The sequence below is a fragment of the Octopus sinensis genome, linkage group LG20 (assembly GCF_006345805.1).
Source record: "Octopus sinensis linkage group LG20, ASM634580v1, whole genome shotgun sequence".
Classification (NCBI taxonomy): Eukaryota; Metazoa; Mollusca; class Cephalopoda; order Octopoda; family Octopodidae; genus Octopus; species Octopus sinensis.
Genome location: NC_043016.1, coordinates 23,455,134 through 23,475,509, shown reverse-complemented (window position 1 = coordinate 23,475,509; position 20,376 = coordinate 23,455,134). Strand labels below are relative to the sequence as shown.

The 20,376-nt window shown below is 34.1% G+C and overlaps 1 protein-coding gene across 2 annotated transcripts in view; it reads left to right on the top strand.

Moving 5' to 3' along the window:
- The first annotated feature begins 581 nt into the window (after positions 1-581).
- Positions 582-20,376, top strand: part of LOC118767288 — a 96,120-nt gene continuing 76,325 nt past the window's right edge. The window contains exon 1 of one of the 2 annotated variants that reach the window (XM_036511631.1): positions 582-1,070. The gene's annotated coding sequence lies outside the window, so the exon portion shown is untranslated. Of the gene's footprint in view, positions 1,298-20,376 lie in introns of both variants that reach the window. The other variant, XM_036511630.1, reaches the window with a different exon arrangement.

Below are 20,376 nucleotides of genomic sequence, written 5' to 3'. Positions count from 1 at the left end.
GAAATTATAAAAAAAAAAAAATTGTAAGATTTGGCTATTATTTCAAACATGTGGAGAGACCTTCTAGGCTTAACTTTATATGCTGGGTGAAAATCACCTAAAAGAGATTCTGGAATCAATACATTTGACTAAAAATTCTTCAAGGCGGTGCAAAAATGAATTATATCACAGAAGTGGTTTTGATCAAGCTTAAAATAATTCTGGGTTCCATACAGCTACCAAAAAATTCTTCAAGGTGGTGCTTCAGCATGACCGGCCACAACTAGTAAAAGAAAATTCTGGAGTCGATATATTCAACTAAAAATTCTAAAAACGAAAACAATAACCGAAAAATATAACTGTAGGGCATTTGTCCGAGGGGTCTTTTGACCGGACCCCATGTAGAATATACTTAAATATATTTTAAACTTATTTCTACTTAGAAATATGAACAGCACCACAGTTTGGGGTGATAGTATAAAAGAAATTATTTAATTATTTTATCAGAGAACATAAATGAGTGATTTCGTAGCAATATAGTATTCTCAAATTAGAATCATTGAATCTCAACTTCAGTCATTTTTAACAGTTACGTCATTCATCCGTTTTACATCACTTTGAAACAAAAATGGCGCCTGCCAGTGAAAGGGCTTTTTGAATATTTTCACCACTTTATATACCTACAATACATACTTATATATATTGACGTGTGTATATTTTATATTTTTATACATATTGTATGAGAACACTATAATACAGAGGACATTTTGAAATCGGTGAAAAATTATCAGCGAAGTTCTTCAACGTTTCTGCATACAACTTAACAGGGTTCAAATTACCTCATCCAGGAAATGCTGTGTATAAATTAATAGACCCTTCCATTTCGCAAGTTATTAAAGAAAAAAAAAGTTCTTTAATTTTTGTTTTAAATGTAGTTAAAGATACTATGTTTCAGAGAAAGATAACAAAAAACTAAACAATAGATAAAAGAAAACTAAGAACCTTGCAATTTTTTATTGTTTTGTCATGTAAGAAGTTGACTTCAACACATATATTTGAGCCATTAACAGTATCTCCATCAATTTGAATCGGTAAGCGGGTATTTTCTCGTTATTGAGATGTTTCTTTTTCTTCTTTAGAACAGAATCATTAGCTGGGGACGCCCAAGTTTTATATTTTTCATCTTGTTTTATTACGAAACTCAAAAGAGTTTCTTTCGACCAAGGCAACAGAAAATGTTACCACGATGCTAATCCTAGTTTCGCCTTTCATGTTATCTTCGTAGAAACGTTTCTGGATTCATTTTTACAGCATTTTTGTGAGTATCGGTAAACAACTGAATATGCTTTTTTTTTTATATATATATATATACACATATGAAGTAATGTTTTCTGTTATAAAAATCAATATAATTTTATTCCATATTTTCCCCTTGTTTATTAACCTTCGTATATCATCCAACAACTTAAGGTCTTTTATTGTTGATACATCTATCTCACAGGCAATGAAAATATTTTCATTTTTACCCTTCCGACAACACATTGCAGCTTATGTAATAGAGTAAAGCGAAGAAATAAAACCATGATATAAAAATAATAAAAATCAATTAACTGTAATGAACGGTAAACAAAGAACCAGAAAGCAAAGTTGAGTTATTAAAACGGTTTAAGGTCAAATGTCAGATGAACCTTTGTTACGTCACTTCAACGGTGGAGGCGTTTTTTATTCGTATTTCACCGTTTCTATACGATAAACCGTTAACTCTTCTTTTAAGTCTTCAAATTATATGATATTTGGATTCATCAGAGAAATACAACTGCAATATCGTGAACAATAACAATTAAATATACACTTTTTGAATTATTTTTTTAATGTGGTTTCATTTGAAAGACCAGAGAGAAAAAAAAGGGAGAAAATATTTTGAGGTCTTTGCATATATTTCTTTACTAATTTATTCGGTAAGTTAATTCCAGTGTTTTATTCTTCGAACGATTTCTAGAATCAGTCATTCATATGTCAGAAACTTCGGGATTTTTTTTTTAAATATTAGTTTGCTGGTTAATTTGTCTTAAGTATTTTTGCACTGTCGCCTAGTCGAAAACAAGGTTTTTGGATTCGCATGCGCTACCTTCTTAACGATAACGTCTGTTAATTAATTCCTATGTCCGTTTTAATTGCAATTAGATTTCGTGCTGTGTGAAGTGTGAAGAATATGAATACAAATACTGTTTCAACACATGATACATACTACCTCTTACCACTCCATTGTTTTATGTAATTACATAAAGCAGATTCATAAAAAATGTTTGCCCCCCCCCCAACTGATAGCACTAAGCATAACATTTGTATAGAGACCACAATCCGGCAATCTTTCGTCTCTAGTAGACCTTTCCGTCGATTTCCGTAATTTTTTTTTTTTTTTACATATGGGCTTGCGGGAACTTTTGAAGTAATGAGAGCGAAAGAGACTAAGAGAAAGCAATTGTATGATGAGGGAAGTTCTTTTGAAGTTACCATGCATGTGAAGCATTGATGTACATGTGTGTGTGTTTGATGAGGTGTGGGAGACAGACACTATGTTGTGTAAGTGAAGTGCTTCTGTTAGTGTGTGTGAAGAGACAGAGTAATGTGTGAAAGAAAGAGATAACTGAAATTTTTTACTCGGTGTATGTGTATATGTATGTATGTATATTACTTCAAAAGTTCCCGCAAGCCCTTATGTAAAAAAAAAAAATATTTTTTTACGGAAATCGACGGAAAGGTCTACTAGAGACGAAAGATCGCTCATGATACATACTACCTCTTACCACTCCATTGTTTTATGTAATTACATAAAGCAGATTCATAAAAATGTTTGGTCCCCAACTGATAGCACTAAGCATAACATTTGTATAGAGACCACAATCCTCTTAAAATTCTGTATGACTCTAACATTCTGTGTTTATTAAAACAACTGTTCAAACTTCCTGTGAACTCCACTTGCGACTTGGTTTTGTTTCCCGGTTAGTGACATTTCATTTCGTGGCTCTGTCGCTAAAGCGACAGATGAGATTGCCTTGTTGCGTTTCTTTCCATTTTAATTTCATATGCCGCTGGGGAAACAATTTCACCTTTCATCCTTCCTTCTGGCATGATAAAATAAATCAACTGTCAAAGAACAGGAGGCGATATTTAATATTCCTATAAAGCATCCTAGATGTGAATGGAATTATCTAAAAGAAGACTAAGACTAAATTATGTACTTCGTCAAAATTTGTTGCATTGTGCTATCATTAGCAACAAGAATTTCCCGCTGAACCTTATACGTTATTTTCAGCATAAAGAGACCCTTTTTTTTTTGCGGTGGAGGTGGTGGTGGACTGTTTAAACCTTGACGAGTATTTTAATTTTTTTTATCGAACACCAAAAGACGAAAATAGGTGAAGTTGTCCACAGCAAGACTTGTCCGCAGAACACAAAAGGATATATCTGAATCACAGTTGCGTACTTAAGACAGAAGGTTAGCAATTTTAAAGGGATGGGGTGGGGGTAGTCGATACCATCGACTCTTGTATACCCTCATCTGTTTCCAAACATGGTAATATTTCCCCCTGGTTAGTCATGTTTACGCAAAAGATTAGAAATGAACAACACCGCATGTATAATGGTGACGCTCGTTTACGACCAAGACAAGGAGACGTAGCCACCCATAGACATACATTTTAATGTGTGTATGATGAAGTTCTTTCAGTTTCTCTCTACCAAATTCACTCACCAAATTCACATCCTGAGGCTGTAGTAAAAAACTCAGTCTACTCAGTTCTTTTATCAAGTCCAAATATTTTTCGGCTTTTCTTGTTTCTTACATTACTTCCACCATTTCTTACTTTACTACCGTTATATGGTTACATCCAGCATCTTCTTGGGGTTGGACAATTGTCAGAGCATGGGATAAATTAACTGCATCAGTTGTTAACTGCCAGAACACTGTATCCTTAAAAAATTCCATGATTCTCAAAATTTGTCAACACTATTCTTGACATACTTATTCCTGGCTTTTCTCTTTATGATTCTTTTATTACTTGCTTTTTTGTATTTTATTTTGTGTACACTTTTGGCTTTCATCACTGTGTTTCTTTACTTGACTTACTGTTGCGTTTTGTTCCCTCTTTTACTCCTTTCTGACAAATTGTAGTGCATCTGTGCACTGTATACAATAAACTTCATTGTTTTTATTAGATTTTCATAAATGGTGAACTGGAAGGATCATTAAAGTGTTGGATAAAATGCTATGCAGTGTCTCTTCTGGCTCTTTGTGTTCTGCTTTTAACTCCCTTTCAGGTCAGCTTTGCCTTTCATCCTTTAGGGACTGATAAAAATAAAGTACCAGTCAAGTATTGTGGATAATTATAAGGGGAGGGCTTTGTTTGCCCTTCCCTTATAATTACTAGCCATGTGCCTTAATAAGGAAGCATTATTAGATTTCCAAGGTTTCTCAACCTCTAGGCCCATTCAGTAGTAAATTTGGATATAATCTACTTTAGTTCTTTGTGTGTGTATAATGGTTTTAGAATAGGTACACTATAACCCTACATGCTGTAAAAGGTATTCAAAAAAATTTGTGACAGGAAGGGCATACAGCTGTAAAACAGTGTCTCAAAAAATTTGCCCAACCCTTCTCGGTATAGAAATGTGGATGTCAAGTGTTGATTGTGATTACTTATACAATTGTATCTAATCTCTGGACCTTTGTTACGTGGTCTGTCTATACAGGATTTTCATGAGATATATTAACACTAACATAACTGTTGCATTGTTTTTTCCCATGTGGACAGCGTGAAATAGTTATGTAATCTCTGAATATTTCTGTTTTTCTTCACCAACCAATGTACAGCCTTGTGTCTTAGTGATTCTCTCATAAGTAATTTGGTAAATACAGTGATGTCTCTGTTTTCCTAGGCCCTCTAATAAAATTGAAATATGTCTGGAGTTGTTTCCTGTATTTTTACTGAAACACTTGAATAGTAATAAGCAAGGTTTAATATTTTTTTTCTTTTGTCTTTCATCACTACATAATTGTTCCTAGTTAACTTTCTATCTGTGTTCCCTGCATTAAATATGCTATGTTAGCACTAATTTAGCAATTATATTTCATGACTGCTCTCTGTTTTTTTTCACTATGATGTAGTTAGTTATTAGAGAAATGCTGTGAGATCTTACAACCCTGTTATTGAATAGCATAACAAAATATAAAACAGTTCAGTTTTCCCTTTCTGATCATAACTAGTCTGTATGTGTGTGGTTTTTACAAGCATACACCATGCAGTCTTACAGCTCTACTTATATTTTCAATGGTCTGTTTCTCTATTACATGGTCAGTGTTTAAAGAGAAATACTATGTGATATTGCAAGCCTTTCATATTCCATAACAAAATGTATAACATACTTTGATTTTATTCTTATATTCATATCTGGTCTCTGTGCCTCTATTATATGGTCAGTTACTGAGAAATATCACAGGATCTATCAACTTTATTGTATAACATACTTCGATTTTTCTGTTATAATAAAGTCTGGTCTCTGTGTTTCTGTCACATGAACAGCTTGTACAAACATATATCACTTTCATATGAATCTGGTTTAGTAAAAACTGTACAGGGTTGTACGCAAGAGTGGGCATAACTTTTTCATTGACACAGCATTCAAATTGCTCATGTTAGGAGAGTAACTCTTCTACTTTACAAAAATACTATTCAACATAAGCTATATTAAGAGCGATGCATTTGTGCCATTGTTTAACTCTAGAATCCTATATGCATACATACATGCACAAACACACACATACATGAGAGAGAGAGAGAGAGAGAGAGGTGATCAGTAACAATTATAATTATCATTTAATGTCCATTTCCCGTGCTGGCATGGGTTGGATGGTTTGACAGGAGCTGGCAAGCCAGAAGACTGCACCAGGCTTCATTGTCTGTTTTGGCATAGTTTTTATAGCTGGATGCCCTTCCTAAAACCAACTGCCTTACAGAGTGGACTTGAGTGCTTTTTATGTGACATCAGCACTAGTGAGGTCTGTTTTGGCATGTTTTTTTTTATGGCTGGAGGCTTTACAGAGTGGTCTGGGCACTTTTTATATGGCATTAAATAAAAAAAAAAGGAATGATGAATAGAACATTATTATAATGAAGGATTATTATTATAATTCTTCATTGGGCTGAACAGGTATAAGTTGGTGGGGGCCAAATCCTAGCAATGCAGTGGATGGTGAATCACTGACCAGCTTAGTTTGTCCACAGCATGGTTTGTTGTCAAAGCTGTGTGAGGTCATGCATTGTCATGGTGAATTTGGATTATTTTCAGATTCTTGTTTGTTCTCTTTCTCCTAATGGCTCTCTAAGCTTTTTGATTGTCTCTCAGTAAGCTGCTAACTGTTCATAGTACAGCCACACTCCAGAAAATAAAGGAGAACGATGTCTTTGTGATCCCCTAAAACAGTCACCATGAGTTTCTGTTTCAATTGCTGGCTCATGAGTTTCTTCAGCTTTGAAGGAGAGATGTAATGCCATTCCGTGGCCTGACCTTTCATCTCCAGATTGTAAAGGTACACCTATGTGTCATCCCTATCACCAGACCAGAAGAAAATAGCATTTTCATTAGTTTCAAATTCTTTCAGCAGATCAGAGTAGATTTCCACTCTTCTTTCCTTCAAATTGTGTATCAGCTGCCAAGGTACTCACTTTGCACACTCTTTCTGATACCCAGAGTCTCCTGTTATTTTCTTTAATGCACTTTTACTAGAATCCAGTTCTATAACAAGCACATGGATTGTGATTATCTATCTATCTTCCTGTCTAAATCATTTCATCCACTTGCTGGCAATTCATGTCAACACAGTTGATGTTCTTCCCACTGCAAGGTTTGTCTTCAATATTGGTTTCATCCTTCTATGCACATTGCTCTTATCAATGGTGTCATCCTTGTAAACAGAGTATGTAGCCTTCTTTGGAAGTTAGGCAGCCTGAACTCCTCTTTTGTCAAAAACTCTTATGACGGTGCATTGCTTGGAACCTATTATTTATTTACCAGCAGTGAAGAAGAATAGGAAGAAGAGTTAATCTACCAATGAATGCAGTTTGAATGCTCTATGTCAGTTAATTTAAATGCTATGCCCACTTTGGTATTATTTTTTGTACAATTCTTGCATATTGTTAAATCCGAGATAGCACTATCCGACTCGTGGCTGATGCCAGCGCCGCATCCACTGGCTTCCGTGCTGGGGGCACGTAAAATACACCAATCCAACCGGATGACAGGCACCCATGCCAACCCCCTTTGCTTGCGAAGACATGTTGGGGCAAGCGAAATCGAAATCGAATTGAACCAGCCAGGATCCCTGGTCTGGTGGTACGTAAAAAGCACTATCCGACTCATGGCTGATGCTAGCGCCGCCTCGACTGGCTTTCGTGCCGGTGGCACATAAAATACACCAATCCGACCGTGGCCGTTGCCAACCTCACCTGGCACCTGTGCAGGTGGCATGTAAAAAGCACCCACTACACTCACGGAGTGGTTGGCGTTAGGAAGGGCATCCAGCTGTAGAAACACTGCCAGATAAGACTGGAGCCTGGTGCAGCCTTCTGGCTTCCCAGATCCCCGGTCGAACCGTCTAACCCATGCTAGCATGGAGAACGGATGTTAAACGATGATGATGATGATGATAGCATCTATCTAGATTCCCATTAATTTGGGGAGTATACCATTTGCAAAGCTTTTTCAACATAAGTTTCTGTAGCTTGATATTTTTTTTTTCTTAAAGAAAAGTTTTCATGATTCAAGGGAGAGGTCAGTGTTGTTCTTTGATCTTCCCAAAGTTTGACCAGTCAGAATTAATCTTTTTGAACTTGAAATGCTATCAGTTGACAACATCTGAGATTCTAAAATTAGATGTCCATATTTACAACTCCACTATCATACAGTATAACATGCTTTACCTTGGGCACTTAACTCCTCAGGAAGTCATAGGGACATTGTCATAAAAATGTCAGCATGTCTTAGGCCCTTTTCTTAAACCTGGTGGAGCCTGTCCCTTTCCAGATCTAGCAACATAGAGGCAAAATTCTTTCAGAAAGGTGAGAGAAAGAAAGTCCTACACTTTCATTTAGAGAGCCTCTGCATGGTTGTTTGAGCTGCTATAAATAGCAGACAACAATGGGCTGTTACTTTATGAACAATGTGAAGATGAAAGGCAAAGTTGACCTTGGTGTTATTTGAGTTTGAAGAGCAGTAAGCTGGAATGAATACATGAATACTGCAAAACATTGTATCTGATGTTGTAATGACTGATCTAATTTATTACTTTATTACTAAATCATACTTCAAATTTTCTTTTATGATGATCCTATCAGTTTTCTGTGTCAGTTTTTTATAGATAAATAACAATCATACAACTCTGTTATTATCTGGTATGACAATAGATATGGTCAGAGTTTGATCTCAATTACATAACAGTTTGTATATAGCAAATGGTTTCTAAATGTTTTTATTACCTTGTAATATCATCTCCATATGCCAAAAGTACACAGTACTTATACTTTTAAATTTAAAAGCTTGTGATACCTTTAACTTACTCTCTATGATACTTTAGGGTGTCCCAATATCACAGCTGGACACCATTGGTATAGAGCAATTTTATAGGATCTTACTAGAAGTAATCTTATTATAAAAGGGAAGCTGATCTCCATTTATCTGTCTATAACAAAATCTGTGTAGAGAGAGGGAAGAAGGGGAGGAGAAAAAGTAGTTGCTGAAAGAGGAATACAGTGAGAGAGTGTCACCTTTAGGAACTGACAAGTTTTTATTAAAAATGCGGGAATTTTAGGTTGGCAAATCTGTCAACACAGCGCAACAAACTTAAAAAAAGACTGTGTGTATGTATACATACACATACACACACACCACGTGTGTGTGTGTATATATATATATATATATAATATGGGTGACTTGTTAGCAATTTTTCAACTGAAAGGCAAAAATATATATGTCACTAAAGTGACTAAGAGTGCTAGTCAGCACCAGTATTGCTAGAAATAAGAGTCAAGACAACTCATAGCCATGATAAGCACTGTCTTAATGACTGACAAGGGAGGCAAGCTCCTTCATCACTGAGGGAGTTGTTTTGACTCTTTTTTTCTAGCAATACTGGTGCCGACTAGTGCCCTGAGTTGCTTTAGTGAAATATATCTGTCTGTCTGTTTGTCTGCTTGTTTATACACCTATCTTCGTCTTTTGTTTTACTGTAAATTTCAACTATATATATAATAACGTATAGTTAATTTTTTGTATTTTGTGTGTGTGTTCCTGTATGTCTTTCACTTTGAAGAATTTATGGAGGTGCGTGCATTATTAACAAACAAATTTTTATTTGCAGCACGGTGACTTGTACAATCTAGTTTTCAGTAACAACTTTTGGCTGGCAATGATACTTAGTTTTTGTGTGCTTTGAATCCACATTTCCTATCAATCCTTTAGTGTATCTTTTACTTTATGATCCCCAGCAGGAGATTCTAAGAGTATCTGTGGGATTAATTTGGTCACGTACGCCTTTAACATAATGAATGTACCCATTCAAATAAAATTGTGGCTCTTTTTCATTTTTACCTTACATTCCAAAATGAATGGAACGAAAAATGAATTCATGGCTTTGTGGTTAAGAAGCTTGCTTTGCAATCACATGGCTTCAGGTTCAACCCTACAGTACAGCACCTTGGGCAAGTGTTTTTTGCTATAACTTTAGATTGACTAATACCTTGTGAATGAATTTGGTAGAAGGAAACTGTTAAAGCCTGTTGTGTGTGTGTCTGTATACATGTATATCTGTGTGTGCTCAAATGTGTGTATATGTTTGTTTCTCCAGCAGTGCTTGACAACCAGTGTTGGTTTATTTATGCCCCATAACTTAGCCCTTTGGTAAAGAGACCAACAAAATAAGTACTAGACTTTAAAAATAAATATTGGGTTAATTTGTTTTGACTAAACTCTTTGAGTGGTGCCCCAGTATGACCACAGTCCAATGACTGAAACAAGTAAAAGATAAAAAAGATGTACAATATTTCAATTATTGCTTACAATTCCTGCAATCTCTTTTCAGTAAAGTTTTACTTCGGTGCTTATTTTTTTGCTGGTGTTGGTGGTTAATAATAATACCATACATTTCAATATCATTTTGTTTGCATTGGCCTTATTGACATGTCTCAATACACTGCATCTGAAATAAAATTAAAATTTCTGGAGAATTCATTTGAAAATCATGGACAAGGACCATGCAATAGAATATTTGAAGTAAACCGATATGTTATTTCATATTTCTTTACTGCCCACAAGGGGCTACACACAGAGGGGACCAATAAGGACAGACAAATGGATTAAGTCGATTATATCGACCCCAGTGCATAACTGGTACTTATTTAATTGACCCCGAAAGGATGAAAGGCAAAGTCGACCTTGGCGGAATTTAAACTCAGAATGTAGTGGCAGACGAAATAATGCTAAGCATTTCGCCCGGCATGCTAACATTTCTGCCAGCTCGCTGATATGTTATTTCTATAAGATATTCCTTTGAGACCGTCTTTGCAATGACGTTGCCTCTGTCTACCCTACCCATGGTTTCACTCATTTCATGACTACATGCAACAACTGGTATGATGGTAATCTTGTACACTTTCCACACTATATACCTGTAATTATCGAATATTTTCAGTACTGACCATTAAACAATATTAATGGCATCAAATTCACTGCTCTTGGAGAGCTTTCAGAAGTCATAGGCTCTGTACCCTTTTTCAGCCTCCTCAGCAAGTAAAATAAATAGTCTGCTTATATTTTGGTCCTCTGTTTATAACCTGGTACAAATAGCAACAAAGTCTTTCTAAAATCACACTTTGAATAAAGGACACTGGATAATGTAGTCTTATACATATTCTTAATTTGTTTTCTTTGCATGCATTTATTTTCTTAATTCACTGGGTCTGGAAGAAATGCCAGTGCCTACTTTCTGCTAGTTGTCTGAGATTGGTAAAGTTGGTGTCATTAATGTTCCATTTAAACCATTGCAAGCCAACAGGAAAGGAATTCCAGAGTGTTAATGTTCTTTGGAGAAAAGACTAGGTGTAGTGGTCATTGCATGGCCTGGTGAGGTTAGATGAGAGGAAGAGAGAAGGAATCATGAGTGAGTGTACAAAACCAGCTAATTCTGAGGAACAGACACCATTATATTAGTTGTAAAAAAGGCAGAGAGGCTGGAGCGGAGTCACAGCTAAAAAACCTCTGACCATATGTCTGCTTCATCAGGATTGACCAGCAGTTTAGCACCAACACTTCCATTACAATACCCTCTTTCCTTATTGTTCTACTCAGAACGGTTAATAATGACAAGGAATTTGGAAGGGATATCAATAAATTCAATATCTCTTTGAAGTTGTTACCCAATAAATTCCAGGCTGACCAGATTAATTTTCAAGTTGCTAATCATTGGGACATTAGTGAGTCTTGTTACTTTCTGGGGCATAGCATAAATATAGAAAAGCTTTGTATATCTATGGCAAGTCAACTTGATGGAGCTCGTCTTCATTTATCCAGGTTATATCCAACAGTGATAGGGTAATAATTCTGCTTACTGCAATGTTTTATTCATCACCTGTGTTTCTGATTACTCTCAGGTGGGAGTTAAGTATCTTGATTACAGCAACATCTAGTGGTGGTTGTTTACAAGGTATGCACTGGCAGCCACATGACTGCTTTTCTTGTACCCTATCAACTTGGTTATCTATACTCTCTCTCCCTATCACAGCTGTATGTTGCCTTGTTATATTCATATAAGTAAACTAAAAGTATACATTAGATTGCACAGATCCATCTATTTTTAACAGCAAGTTGTTTCAGCTCATATAACTACCACTGTCGGGAAAGCAAGGTAGTGAGCGAGCAACATGTGTAGTGTATGTCAGGAGTGTATATCAAGGGCGTTGACTCTAATAGACATTAACCCTATTTTTTACTGCTTTTACATTTTGTGTACTAATACATATATACAGGGAGTCATCTGAGAATCTCTAAGTCAGAAAAAATATGCACTCATATACTTGTCAATAGACTAATTGAAGTGTACAGTATTATATATCCGAAACTGATTGGCAAGATCATCTGTAATGGATATATAATACTGTATGCTTAGATTAATAAATGTATAATATGTATATGTGATATACTGTCTCATTTGACATTTCACAAATCCCATGCACAATTACATTATTTTGCAGCCCCCGTGCAAAATTACATTTTAATAATGTTCTGTGTAACACTTTCTTTTTTCTCTACTCACCAATTTATATTCAATGTTTGCTACTAATACACTTCTCTCCCGCTCATGTATAATATATATAATTAATATGTGTGTGTATGTATATGATGTATGTGTGTGTGTGTATATATATATAAAAACACAGCCAGATCAGACTGGAGCCTGAGCAGCCTCCTGGCTTCCCAAACCCCAGTTGACCCGTCCAATCCATGCTAGTATGGAAAACAGACGTTAAACAATGATGATGATATATATATATATATATAAAGGCTGTGTGTCTATGTGTAAAATATTTTGTTGGTTGTATACATTATGATTTGTTTAAGAATTTCATCTGAGAATACTAAAATTTAGAAAAAGGTCTCAATACAAGGAAAAGTAGACAGAATAAAATGCCTACAAATGATTACCTGACAGGTGTACAAAATGTTTCAGTGCTAATACATTTTATCTAAGATATAAAATAAACAAAAAACAATTTCTTTTTCTCTCCTACTCTGCTATTCTACATTCTATACCTTTGCAAAAATGCATCAGCTTTGAAATACTTGTACAAGTGTCAGGTATCTACATGCATACATGTGTGTGTGTGTGTGTGTGTGTGTGTTAAGCACAGGCATAGCTGTGTGAATAAGATGTTTGCTTTGCAACTACATAGTTAGGGTTCAGTCCCACTGTGTGGTTGTTTTGACCAAATAGCTACTGCTATAGTTCTGAATGATTCGGCAGATGATATATATGTATGGTATGCTTGTGTCTCAGATTGTGTCTCATCACTTGACTACTGGGGTTAATATGATTTATTAAACCATTTAATGGCAATGCCCCAGTATAGAAGCAGTCCGGTGACTGAAACAAGTAAAAAAAAAATAAACAGTCAGTAGCCAGAATATTAGCATAGGAGCTTTCTATGAGTGTACTCAAAAGTGTTTCACATAAACTTAAAGTGTGTGACTCTGCTCGAGCTGTAGGAAAGGCGTAAGTAGAAATTTCATAAGATGCACCTGGTGTAAGCTTTGGACACATAAGAGGTGCAGCAATATCAGAGGGAAACTAGTTATTGTGTGTGGAAGGTGTACAGGTACAATTAACACTAAAAACGTACAGAAAATAGACTCCATCAAATGCCAGAGGGAAAAACTAGAAGTAGTTGATAGCCTCCATTACCTAGGTGACCAAGTCAGTAGCAGGGGTCGATGCTCTGAGAGTTTAGCTGCTAGAATAAGAATGGGTTGGGTAAAGTTCAGAGAGCTCCCACTGTTGGTAACAAAGGGCCTCTCCCTCAGAATGAAAGGCAGATTGTATGATGTCTGTGTGCGAACAGCCGTACTACATAGCAGTGAAACATGAGCTGTGACTGCCAAGGACATGTGTAGGCTTGAAAGAAATGAAGCTTGTATGCTTTGCTGGTTGTGCAATGTCAGTGTGCATGCATGACAGTGAAAATGTCTTGAGAGAAAAGTTGGGCATAAAAAGCATCAGACGTGGTGTGCAAGAGAGATGATTGCATTGGTATGGTCATGTGATGTGTCTGGATGTGGACAGCTGTGTGAAGAAGTACTGATCTCTGCTGTGGAAGAGGGAGACCCAGGAAGATGTGGGATGAGATGGTGAAGCATGATTTTTGAATGTTGGGCCTCATGGAGGCAATGACCAGTGACCGAGACCTTTAGCAGTATGCTGTGCTTGAGAAGATCTGTCAAGCCAAGTGAAATTGTAATTGCGACCATTGTTAGTATCACGTGACTGCCATGTAAAAAGCACCTTTTGAGTGTTGGGCCTCACAGGCAATGTGGCTAACGCTGGTGTTGCGTAACTGGCACCTATGTTGGTGGCATGTGAAAAGCACCTTTCAAGTGCTGGGCCACATAGTGGCAATGGAAAATTACCACAATCTTTGGCAATGTGCTGTGCTTGAAAAGCCTAGTGGAATTGTAGTCATGACAGATACTGAAGTCATGAAACTGGCACCTGTGCTGGTGGCATGTAAAAAGCACCCATTACACTCTTGGAGTGGTTGGCGTTAGGAAGGGCATCCAGCTGTAGAAACCATGCCAAATCAGACTGGAGTTTGGTGCAGCCCTTCAGTTTACCAGCCCTGGTCAAACTGTCCAACCTTTTCCAGCATGGACAATGGACATTAAATGATGATGATGAGATATGTATACTTCAATTATCACTAATTTGTGACTGAGAGTGCAGGGTAGCACCTACATTGTTAGAAATCAGGGGTTAATACCTTTAAAGCTGCAAAAAAACACATGTCTATGCACTGACAAGGGAGATAACTGCCTCACAGCAAGTGACATCAGTGGTGGCTACTCCATTGCTGGATGGTTTGGCTGAATATGACCATCAGTGTATAGTATTGAATTTTTCCTTTTGGGTTTTATTTTATGTATAACTGCCTTCATTATTTCATATATATATGTATATATATATATACTTATATATATAACCTATTATGTAGTCTGAATTACAAAAATAACATTCGGTGTATGTCTATAACACACAAACAGGTTTTTTTTTTCAGATTACATGATTAGATATGTTTGTACACACATGCATACACACACACACACACACACATATCATCATCATCATCTTTTAATGTACGTTGTCCATACTGGCATAGGTTGGATGGTTTGACCAGGACTGGAAAACTGAGGGGCTGCACCAGACCCCAATCTGATTTGGCATGGTTTCTATGGCTGGATGCCCTTCCTAATACAACCACTCCAAGAGTGCTACCAACATGGGTGCCAGTTATGTGACACCAGTATCTGCCATAACTACGATTTTACTTGGCTAGATGGGTCTTCTTCTCAAGCACAGCATATTACCAGAGGTCTTGGTCATTTGTCATAGCCTCTGCAAGGCCCAATGCTTGAAAGGTGCTTTTATGTGCCACCAGCACAGATGCCAGTTTTGTGCCATTGGTATCGATCACATTGCCTCCATCAGGCCAAATGCTTGATAGGTGCTTTTTATGTGCCACCAGCACAGGTGCCAGGTGCGTGACATTGGCATTGGTCACAATGCCTCTGTGATACTGGCATTGTCCATGATTACAATTTCACTTAGTTTGACGAGTCTTCTTGAACATGGCATATTGCCAAAGAACTTGGTCACTAGTCATTGCCTCAATGAGGCCCAATATTCATCACCTCATCCCATGTCTTTCTGGGTCTGCCTCTTCCACAAGATGTAGAGTAACTACTACAAAGTATTTCCTGTAATTACAGCTAATCTTGCACAGAGCTATTGATATAAATATTTTTTGAAAGCACATTAGGAATACATTGCACATCAGAAATCCGCTAATGGGTTCAATATTTTTTTATATTATTTAGTTGAAACCTATTTTGATTGTGTCTTGATGAATGCATCCATTTTCTGCAAACAATTGTGGCCCAATTGTTACACATAATTATTTTAATAATCAGATTTCTATATAATTATTATATAGTTAGGTAGTTTGCTTTGCAACCACAAAGCTGCTTGTTCAGTCAATGTAATACCTTGGGGAAATGTCCTCTCATTGCTACTTTTATTTCCCACAAGGGGCTAGCACAGATGGGACATCACAAACACATGTGGGGGTATATAACACAAAAAAAAATTAAAATAAAAAACGATTCAATTATGATAATATGTATGATTCATGAAAATGAGCTGCTAATCCCACATCTAACAACATCGCTTCTTTTTTAAGTCCTGACACTTTTAGAATGTCCAGATTTAAATTTTCTCATAGCTCCTAGTACTCTATACATGCTGGTATCCTATTTATGTCAATGTCTGTCTTCCAACACTTATATTCCCTTTTATATTTAACAATTGCATCCCTTTGAACTTGCAACACCAACAGACACATGTCCCAACCTACTTCACTTACCTGTCCTTCCATATCCACATATTTTGCCCTTCTCCAACTAGTCACCTCATTGAACAGTTCCTCCTGTGCATCTTTGGAAATAATATTACCAACCTTACTAGTTGTTGAGTACTCAACTCCAAAATTATTATTAGAAAAAATATTATATTTTTTATTATCCCTATTGAATATTTAAAATTTCTTTAATATGATTTGTTTTAACCTGAGTCCCAAAAGGAACGATTAATCATATTTTATTTTTATCTTTTATATTATTATAATATTTTTTTTTGTAATATTATTGAATTTATTATCTTCATTAATTGAATTAAATTTTATCTTATTTTTATTTATATTTTTGTTTTTTATTCCAATATTAAATGTATGATGATTTACATCATCAAAATACCTATTATTATTAAGACGATAGATACCTAAATAAAATTTATAATTCAAATAATTTGGTTTATAATTATAAAAATCATTTATATTATACTCCTTCAAATTATAATTATGTTTACAAGGTATTAAAGAATTTAACATTATTATTATATCCTGCCTCATGCAGAGCTTTATTATAATAAGGTGCATGTTTATTAAAAATCTCTAAATCATAAGTAATGATATTCTTTTACCTACATTATTTATCAACGATTTTTTAACAGAAGGTGGATGATTACTATAAGCATTAATATATCTGATATTTTCATTAATTTTATGGAATAGGTGGGTTTTACCCGTTATTAAATTAAAATTATCATCTAAATAATTAACATTATAGTTCTCATTATAAATATTATAAATAGTAATACTTAAACCATATCTTTTAAAGAAATTATAAAGTTTCTTTTTATATAATTCTAATTTTCTATTTGTACAACCCCTAGTAAGTAATAAAAGGTCATCCCTATATAAACCACCCTCCAAATTAAAATTTTCTAATTGAAGTTCTGATAATAAATAAATACCTACTAAATCAGTAGCCTGTGCAGAATCTGGTGCCCCCATAGGTATATCAAAATAATTTCTAGTATCCTTCCTAGCCCATAATTTATTATATCTAATTAACGATTTCCTAGCCATTTTAATAACATTAACTTCATCAGAGGTCATTCCTACCTTATTCATTGCATATATTAGGGCTTTATTAAGTATAATCTCATTAATCGAATAATAATAATTATCTATATCTATTTGAATGAATTTATAGTTATTTTTATCTTTAGTATTATGAAACCATTTTTAAAGTATCATTATTACTACTCCAAAGTTTAAGGAAATTAAATTCATTTAATCTATTAATGTATTTATCTAGAATAATTTTACTTAATTTACCTAAATCTGATTTACATGGACAAATTAATCTAACCTTAGGGTCAGAGTAAAAATTTTCCTTAAAGTCTTTCAAAGTTACATAAGGTTCAGTTTTATTATCTAAATTATATTTCATCATTATTAATTTAGAGGCTGTATTTATATTATAGAGTGTATTTTCTGGAACAATTTTATATTTTTTCTTTCTTTCTTTCTTTAATAGGAATTCATATAATTTAATATCTATTTTATAGAGGTTTTCTTAGTTTATCTGCTTGTACTGATACCTTCCATATTTCGCATTTCTTTAATTTTAATAGCTAAATTTCTTGAATATTCATTATGTCTATTTGGGTACTTATGAAATTTAATATTTTTCACTACCTTCCAAATATTATCCTCTAAAACCTGTATTTCTCTATTATATGGGAGTTCCTTCCTAGATTTAAATTTTGAATTAATGTAATTATTACTCTCTACTTCATTAATGTTAGCTATGTTACTACTATTATAGTAGGCTTTCCATTTAATCCTAGTAATAAAATCTTTAATATTATTAAGTTTTAAAATATATTCCTTTCTAGATGGTATAGGAATATCCTTCAAAGATGAATTCCAAAGAAGTGGTTCTATTTTACCTGTAAATTCCATAACCGACGAAAATGAGGGTAAACTCTCAGAAATGTTAGTTATAAATATAATATAATATGAGGGAATATTATTCCAAACTTAAAGGGAAAAAATTCAGTTTAGAAATACTAAATCAAATTTCACAAAATATAATAGACTAGCATTATGACCCGTCGTTGCCGGGTCATAGTGCTAGTGCATGTATATATGTGTACATATTACATGTACATCTATATATATATACATCTACACATAAAATACAAAATACAAAGTTATATCTTGATATCACTAGTGATAACAATACTCAAAATATATAACAGGCTGGAATTGTAGGCCCGTCTCTTGCAATTTCGATCAATTGTATCTTGTTCTCCCTCTTGTATAGAAGTGTGGCTACAATCCAGCCTACCTCTACTTCTGGGGGGACATTTTAAATTTTTATCTGAGACGTAGGACGTCCCAGATATAAAGGTAAAAATAAAATATTTCCACTTTGCAAGGTTTGAGTCGAGTACTCCCTTGCACACTCCGTTGACTCGATCTTGCTTCTATTGTGGCGAATTTACTGCCTCTGGTTAGCTATCTTTCATAGTCGCACCAAGACACTTTTTGATGGTGCTTTCCTCCAGGTGTTCAAATCTTTTTTTTCTACATTGTATACTTTATAGACAATAGTCTTTTCTTTAATTTAATTTTTTATTTTGTTTGGTGGTGTTATCCTTGGTTCATCATCTTTGTCGGTGATCAATCCGAAATAGGTTTGTATTTCTTCCATTTTAATTTTAATGAGTTCGCACCCGCCGACGGCTGCAGCGAAATTCATTTTTGGACTTTCTTTTATCGAAGGCATTCTAACAAAAATGCTTCCGTATAAACAGTGAAAATATTGTCAATTTCCCCAAACAGGGACACAATTCAATTTTTAAACAATAACCAAAGCTCCGTCTCCCAAAGGGGGAGGGTTATAGCTTACAATTATTTAACAAATGCAACACAACAACGTTTCCCTTATGAGGAACCAACAAACGTGATAACAATAGTTAAACAGTAATAATAATAACAACAAACCTTACGGTGAATTAAAGAGTAGTACGCAGTTGATTTAATTTAATTTATTCCCATTCATGTGAAATCACTTATTCAAGTTCAAGTCATTGATGCAATTTTATACCAATTGCTATTTTTACTTTTGTTATGTTACGATTATATTATACTTTAGTTTGATTTTAATTATTACTTACTACATATAATTCAATTGTTATTATTATCTCTAATTTTTATTGTTACAGTGAAAGTATCTGACATAAAATAGAGAAATGTTTTAGTTTCACTTTTAACACATAATACTGAAATAGTGGAAAAGATATGATATTGCTATGGGCTCGCCCTAGGCAAAAAGTTACACAGGCCTAAGTAAGGCATGTATAAAATTTGAATGAAATTAGTTGTGTAGTTCTCAAGTTTTAGGGAAACACACAGACAGACAGACACACACATTCTCAGTTTTATATATATAGATATATATAAATAGTATCTATAGATACTACACATATATTAATAATATAATTAGTTTATCTAATAGGTGCGTATATATTTAAACCATTTCCTATTATTAATTCTAATAGTTATAGCTTGTACTAACATTATGTATATTACTTAACATTAAGGTTTTTAATATAAATTACTTAATGAGTATAAGATTTTATTTAGATGTTTATTAAATAAATAAATTAATTAATAATTTAATTTAATGTATATAGATTAAATTATAGTATTTAGTTTTCACTTAATGTATATTTTGTATTTTATATATGTGTATATATATATCTTTTAAATATTTTAATTAATTGTATCTTATATTTTATTGTATTTTTTTTTATTTAAACAAGAATATATTTCAGATATTTCGTATTTTACAAGATAATTTACGTATATTTATTAATTTATCTAATTAATTATTTTATTGTCTTTATCTTTAACCCGAAGAGTGGCTATATTTATATTGAAGTAATTTTACTATTATTATAACTATCATTTCTTAAGTATAGCCACGAAACATGTGTTGTTATTCTACCAAATATATACATTTTATTTACTATTCTGTACATTACTTAATCATTGTTATATGTTTTATCTTATATTTATTCTTTCTATAATATGTAATTTTTGTAGATGGTATAATTTAATTTTTCATTATTGAATTGATAAAAGGTGTTTTTTTTTTCTAATTTAT